This window comes from Equus caballus, chromosome 18, assembly GCF_041296265.1.
Source record: "Equus caballus isolate H_3958 breed thoroughbred chromosome 18, TB-T2T, whole genome shotgun sequence".
NCBI lineage: Eukaryota > Metazoa > Chordata > Mammalia > Perissodactyla > Equidae > Equus > Equus caballus.
Genome location: NC_091701.1, coordinates 12,406,725 through 12,414,347, shown reverse-complemented (window position 1 = coordinate 12,414,347; position 7,623 = coordinate 12,406,725). Strand labels below are relative to the sequence as shown.

Genomic DNA, 7,623 nt, shown 5'->3' with positions numbered 1-7,623 from the left:
GAGGATGAAGAACTCTCATCCTTTCTTCTATATACATCTGTATTTGACTTTTTTTATACTGACCAGGCCTCTCTCTCATTAGATAAATGAGGAAAAGTACAAGTAGACACTCATTAATTGTTTCCTGTTTTTAAAATGGGTGTCTTAGAACTCAGGATATAAAGTATTTGTCAGTACAAAGATGGCTGCTGAGAAGGGGCCCGGTGAATTGGGAAGGATGGGGATGATGGCCCCTGGGGAGGCAGGTGTCCCAAGGGCGTCCCACGGTGCCATTTCAAAGACAAAGAGCCAATAGCACTACCCGCAAGGCTGTGCTCTGGGCTCTGAGGGAGGCTGCAAGAGACCACGCACCATTCCTGCCCACGAGGACCGGAGAGTGTACTTGGGGAGACAAGATAAAGGAAGAAGCAGAATTAACAATACAAGCCTGAGAATGATGGTAGTATCAAGTGAACCTCAGTCGTCTGGTTACCATTTAGCTGGAGTCCTCTCTCCTGTGCCATTTCATGTACTCCTCCAACAATTCCACCAGGTAATTGAAATTCATTCTATTTTATACACAAGGAAATCCGGGCTCAGTACGATTTAGGATCCTGCCCAGAGCCACACAGCCATTAAATAGAGGGGCCTGGATTCACACCAGCTCTGGGTGAGGCCAAAGCCCATCCTCTTTAGAAAGATTATTCTGTTGTAACCGAAAGTTCGGTCTCTGAACCCGATGCCAATCCAAATAACGAGAACAGAGACTTGAGTGGAAGAGGAAAGGTTTTTACTATGCCAGGCACAGGGAGCAAAGCAAGGGCTCATGCCTCAAAAATTGCTAGCTCCCCGATGAGGAATGGGTAGGGATTTTTATTTGGGGTTTTGGGTAGGGGAGGGTGGAACACGTAGCTTGTGCAGCTCGGTGCTTTCCCACCAGCCTGCGTTTGGCCTTGAAAGGCTGCTTGCAGCCAGGCGGGGGGGAGGGTGAGATAGGAGGATGGCAAGTGGGCGTCCTTTGTTGTCTCCTCTTCTTGTTTGAGGCGGGGCGGGTTCGAGCGCCGGGAGTTGAGGAGTTGAGGTCTGGGAAGCCTCCGCTCCTTGATACTCGAGACAGCGGCTTTCCTGGCAAACTCAAGGACACATGATGAGTTAAACTTCAGTGTGCCTCCAACTCCAGGCCACCTGGGCTTTTAACAATTTGTAACTCCCATTTAGTTGTAAAGCTCAAAGAGTCCAAGTTTAGAGAAACAGGTATTTACATATGAGTGGAGCTAGAGAAGCAGGAAAGGGGGTGGTGGGTTTTAGTTTTAACCCCATATCTGCTGGGTTCAATGTGGGGGAACTGATATCAGGGCTGATGTTAAGAGCCTGTAACACTGTGACCCTTAACTATTAGCTAACTGGTCGGTACTCACGGCCTAGAAGACAAGGGCTGTCCCCCTGGGTCGGTGGAACACAGCTGTCAATGGGATAATTAAAGGAACAAGAACAAAGTCCCAAATCTTCCCCAAAGACCAACAAATAATTGGTCACGAGCATGTGCGGAAACTAGAGATATGTACTTCAAAAACCATAATTTAAGAAAAAGCATGCTACAAATCTCCGTACAGCATAATCATATTAAATATTCATCATTCAGAGAAACACAGACCTTGAAGACACCTAAGAGACATCCGCCTCCCTTGAAAGTGAGGAGATTGGGCTCAGAGAGGGCAACTGTTTAGTCCAAGCCACACAGCAAGCGAGTTGCAAACCTAGCCCTGAAGCCACGCCTGCAGATGGCTCAGGGATCCCCGCACACGCCCCGAGCCTGGGAGCAGGTGGGGCTTCCTTCTCCCACGCCCAGATTTTCCCTCACTAGCCCAAGTTCAGAGTCCCTCCTTGCCTAATAACATCATTTCAGTTCTTGACGTTTTGTTTAATCACCCCCGGGGTGTTGAGCTGGTGCCCAGCCACAGCTTCTGATCTCAAAGATGGCTCCTGGAAAAGATGACATGTTGCATTAATGTAAACTCTTTCAGATAATCTCTTTGAAAAGAATTATCCTGGCGTTGTGCTATTTATATGCTGGCATGAACCCCAGAACCATTTGGACGTATTTCTGTTCACTTTGGCCTCCTCACAGCCCCTTCCCCAGCCAGAGTGAGAAGCCCATCTCTGGGGCAGGGACGGGACCCTGTGGTCCCAAAGGTGTCTGAGGATAATGGAAAGGAGTCCATGTGGTCGCTCTGATCACAGGAAGGTAGCTGGCCTGGGAAAACAGAGCCCACTTGTGGTTGTTTCATGGGCTAGATGGATGGAGGGTCCCCAGGCCACCTGAGATCCCCAGCTGAAGCAGAGTCCACAATGTGTAGCATCCTGGGGTCCCCACTTTGAGTCTCTCCCTCCAGGATTCAGTCACAAACATTGATTCTAAACCCTGGAATCAGATCCCTGAGACAGTGTAAGGAGACAGGGTGGGCGCCCAGGCGAGTCCCGGCTGGAAAGGGTGGCCTATCCCCCTTAGAGCCTCTGAGACCCTGACATCCACAAATGCTTCTGACCCTTTGTGAGTCTGTTTCGGTTTTGACCCTTGTTACCTCCGTATTCGGTAGCCAGCTCCGTTTCTTTTGTTCTATTACGTTCCATGTGACTTCTGCCACCATCGTCACCATCATCAGCGCTCGGTCTTCAAAGGCACCCGGCTTAGAAGCTGCAAGATGGGCCTGGCTCTGGCCCCAGCTGCCACTTCCTAACTGCATCCTTGACCATTGCCATGATTGCTCAGCCTCCTCCCAGGGCTGGAAGCTCAGAGCACTGTGAGGAATGTCACGGACTACCTTAGTCATCTCAGCTGCCCGAACAGAATGCCACAGCCTGGGTGGCTTGCACGACAGGAATTCGCTTCTCACAGCTTTGGAGGCTGGAAATCCAAGATGAACGTGCGGGCTGACTTGGTTCTGGTAAGGTCCTCCTCCTGGCTTACAGTTGGCTGCCTCCTTGCTGTGTGCTCACGAGATGGAGTGAGAGCAAGGAAGCTCTCTTGTGTCTCTTCTTATAAGGACACTAATCGTATAGGATCAGGGCCCCACCCTATGACCTCATTTAATCTTAATTACCTCCGTATGGGCTGGACTCCAAACACAGTCACACTGGGGGTTAGGGCTTCAGCTTATGAATGTTGAGGGGTCATGATTTAGTCTGTAGCACTGACGAAAGAACCCTGGGGACTCCTCTGACACCTCAGGCTCCAAGAAAACCAGCATCTTCCTCCAGAGGCAGCCAGTGGCCTCCTGAGTTCTCCTTTATGGGGCCAGATAAGGCTGTTAGTTCTCCAGTTAGGATTTGCCCAGAAGTGGCTGCTTCGCGGCCAAAGAGCACCCACAGGGGCCTGGAGTGAACCCCTAGTTCCTTTCTCCCCAACCCGCTCCTAGCTTAGTCCCTGCAAAGGGCAACACAGGACAAGCCAGAGTTCCCCCAGAGCTCTCTTGCCCGGGTCAGAGCCCCACCACAGCCCTCCCCTGGGGCCGGAGTCCTGCTGCTCCCTCCACCGCAGACCAGATCAACCAGTGCCAGCTCAGCACCCTCTGTGTGCGCAGCCTGCACGGGCTCCATGATTCCTGGTCCCTGGCCGTGGTTTGGGCTGACACCGCTCCCCATCTGAGCCTGGGTGATTCTGTTGCTAGAAAAGTGAGTCGTAGGAGCCAGATGCTTTGGGGCACACCCGCCCCCGAAGCTCCCAGATCCTGTCCTGTGGCAGCCCATGGATAGGGTGACAGGCTGGGTGAAGCTCACATGCAGCCACGCTCCTCCCCTGGCTAGTTCAGCATCTTGAGGGGGCTCCACTTGTGCTGCTGATGCCTAACACAGGCACTAATTTCTAAATGTTTACTTGATGACTTTAATTGAAAAGTGAAACCGCTTAAAGCTAAGTAATTAAAATCTCCTTGCCTGGATTTACAGGATTAAGACAGAGCTGGAACAGGCCCTCCCCATTTTCTGTCCCCCCACGTGTTGGCATTGGCCTTGGTCCTCTGGGCAGTGGTGCAAAGGTCCCACCTGTGACCGATGGCTTTTCCCACCCCTGCCACTTTCTGTCCAGATGGTGGAAGCTCCAGCCTGTAGGGGGCACTCATTCATTCATTCACTCCCTTCAGTCATTCATTCTCTCCATGAGCACCTACTGGGAGATGCCAGGCCCTGAGGAGGCAGTGTGAACTGGACAGGTGTGGCCCTGCCATTGAGGAGCTCCCAGCTTTGCTCTGTGACGCTGCTGGCCCAGAATCCCAGGACCACGGCAGCCAGAGAGAGGCGGGACTTTCCAGCTGACCTGGTTCAACCCTCATTTTACAGAGGTTACGGGGCAGGGCTGCCCCCCACCCCCACCCCACCCCCAGCAGCTGTTCCACAGCCAGAGACCTCCCACCCGTGGCCTGGCCCAGAGCCCCCGCCTCTCCAGTCCCTTCCCCAAGCCCCACGGAGTTAGTGACAGCACCCGGCCTCCTGACAACTGCGCTCCTAACCCTGGGCCCTTCCCTGTATCCCACAGCACCCCCCTCCCAACACCCTCCACCCAGAGAAGCTTCTCTGTAATCCTAGCCGGAAACATCAACATCTTTGAGGCAGCCAGGTGTCAGTTCCTCGCAGTCAGCTCTTCTCCCTGAACTGGCAGCACCTCAAGGGTGACAGATACAGCCCTGGAGGGACTTCACTACAGGAGCACCCAGGGCCTGCCTCCTTGGTCTGCTGTCACCTCCATCAGGCCCGGGGACTTCAGCCTTTCTGTGGAGTCGGAGAAAGAAAGACATGCATTTGAACTCCCGCTCTGCCCTTCTTAGCTTTTTCCCTGTAAAATGAGAAAACAGTTCCTGGCCTCATAGGATTGTCATGGGCATTAAATGACATAATCCACGTAAAGCACTTAGCACCAGGCCTGGTACGTGCCAAGTGCTCAGATAACACGAGTTCTTTTCTCTGCCTCTGGTACGCAGCCCATAGGCCCAGCACAGGCTTGGGCATACAGCAGGTGCTCAGTATTGGTGACTCAGCGGCAGACCCAGGCTAGGACAGGACTGGACAAGCCAAGCTGGCTGAGGAGGAGCATTCGGCTGGTTTCAGGCAGATGCATTCCAAGAACACCGCCATCCTTGGTCTGCTCTCTGGGACATCTCCCGCCCACCGGAGCCCCTGGAGAGACAGTGAGAGCATCACCTCCTCCGTGGGCCCCTGGCAACCTGGCAGGGCATGCATTCTCCTCTCCTGGGCCCTCGGCTTCTGGCCTGCAGGGTCAGCTCCGGACCTGCCCAGGCTCCCTCACTGTGCAAATCATCCTGAGACTGGGGGCCTTCCCTCTTCTCCGACGCAGGCCTGCCCCACATCCTGGGCCCTCCTCCCTCCCCAGCCATTTCCTAACCCCTCGACCTCATCCCTCCCCTGCTTCCCAGTCATAGAAGGGCCTCCTGCAGGGCCAGAAGTAGGGTGAATGTTGTTTCTTTTTTTTTTTTTTCCTTGAGGAAGATTTGCCCTGAGCTAACATCTGCTGCCAATCTTCCCCTCAAGATGCTCTTATACGAACCGCCACCAGAGCATGGCCACTGACAGACGAGTGGTGTAGGTCCACACCCGGGAACAAAACCCAGGCTGTCAAAGAGAAGTGTGCCAAACTTAACCATTAAGACACCAGGGCTGGCCCTGAATATTGTTCTTAAACCCAAAGGCACCACAGGGAAGTCAAGGTCACAGGCAGCAGAGCCCAGGTGGGCCCATCACAGAGACCAGGGAAACCCAGTGCAGTCAGAGAAGGGTGAGTAGGGGCTGGTGTGAGACAGGCCCACAGATAGGCCTTGGGGAGGTGGGTGATGGGCAACCACGTGAGGAAAGAGGGGGCAACGTCAAGATGAGGTCCCAGTGCAGTGGCCACACAAATGAGGGCTGGGGGGAAACTAGAGAAGAAGGAAGGTGGGAGCCACCGTAGACATCTGTGTGAGAGAGGTAGATGGCAACGGCTGTGGGGATGGAGAGAAAGAGGGTATGAGGAGTCTGCAAGGAGACCACAGACTGAGGACACTGGGGAGGAAGGCTCCAGGCTGCAGTGCTGGCACTGGGGGGCACGGGAGAGGGGAACGGGGGCCCCTGGGGGGCTGGCTGGGAGGGAGAAAGAAGTCAGCATGGCCGCGCCCCCTGCATCCCCCAAAGCAATGTCGTTTGCACAGTGTCTGAGTTTTCTCCATTGAACATGTGGGACTTTTATGAGCCAGAAAAAAAAATCATGCAAGCTACTTTCTAGTAAAGAAAAATAAAAAGAACATCTTTGTCCCTTACTTGCTTATGTATATTATCTACAGAATGTCTGATACTTATGAAAAAAAATCCCCATGGGATTATGGAAGAAAAAGGCAAGATGAAAAATGGGTTCTATCTAATTTGTAACTAAAATATAAACACCTGGAAGGGATGGAAAGAGGAGCTGGGGGACTGGGCCTCTCCCTCCCCCATGGTGGGTCTGCCCGCAGCATGTGACAGACCTCAGGTATCCGTACCTGCCCTGTGGCCCTGGATGGAAGCCAGCAAAAGCCCGGCCTGTCGCCAGCAAGGTGGGTGCGGAGCATCGTGTCCTCACTCTTCAACATTGGGGGCTCCCCTCCCAGGGAGTGGGAGACACAGACTATGTTGGCCAGAGCGATCGGGCCGGGCAACGCCAGGCCCTGTGGGAGTATAAACAGAACCCGGCCCCGGGGCTAGCAGGGGAGGCTTCCTGGAGGAGGAGACTCCTGGGCCAGCTTGAAGGACACGTGGAAAGTGACCAAGTGAAGAGGATGGGGCTTTCCAGGCAACAGTGACTGATTTGGAACAAAAGCTCTGAGGAGTCAGACTGCCGGGCATGAGACTTGAGGAAAATGAAAATGTCGGTGGTTTGGCTTGACTGACACCTGGAGTGTGGGAACGGGGGAGACAATGACCAGCAGAGAAGGGGCCAGCAGGGGCAGGTCACGAGGACCCGTGTGCTGGCTGACACCCCTGGGGCTGCCAAGGTAACAGGGAGCCCTTGAGGAAGCTGATAGGGCAGTGAGGGGTGGACCGAACAGGAGTGGTTTTGCGTCTCAGAGAGGCTGTGGGCCACAGTCTTGAGCGGTTTTCTTCGCCACAGTGTTGTAATCTACCAGCCTTGCCAGAGGTCAAGATGAGTTGGGTGTCTTGTCAAGATGAGTTGAGTCAAGACCAGTGTCTTATGGCTGCTGTAACAAATTACCACAAAATTGGTGGCTTAGAACAGCAGAAACTCATTCTCTTCCAGTTCTGGAGGCCAGACATGTGGACTGAGTCCCACGGGGCAGGATCCAAAATCAAGGTGTTAGCAGGGCTGATTCCTTCTGAAGACTCCAGGCGAGACTCTGTCCCCTGCCTCTCCCAGGCCTGGTGGCCGCCTGCATCCCTTAGCTTGCAGCCGCATCATTCAAATCTCTGCCTCTGAGATCACGCAGCCTCCTCTTTTGTATCAAAGCTCCCCCTGCCTCCCTCTTTTAAGGACACGAGATTACGTTGAGCAGAACCGGATGATCCAGGATAACCTCCCCATCTCAAGGTTCTTAACTTAATCACGTCTACAAAGTCTCTCTTTCCGTATAAAGTAACATTCACAGTGTCTGAATTTCCTGAGATTAA

General features: G+C 53.4%; 1 long non-coding RNA gene across 1 annotated transcript; it reads right to left on the bottom strand.

Moving 5' to 3' along the window:
• Nucleotides 1-752: 752 nt before the first annotated feature.
• Nucleotides 753-2,992, bottom strand: LOC138918704 (uncharacterized). The gene is made up of 2 exons (XR_011428405.1): nucleotides 2,562-2,992; nucleotides 753-1,962 (listed from the first exon to the last, which is right to left on the bottom strand). It is a non-coding gene; the product is annotated as an uncharacterized lncRNA (long non-coding RNA).
• Nucleotides 2,993-7,623: the final 4,631 nt, after the last annotated feature.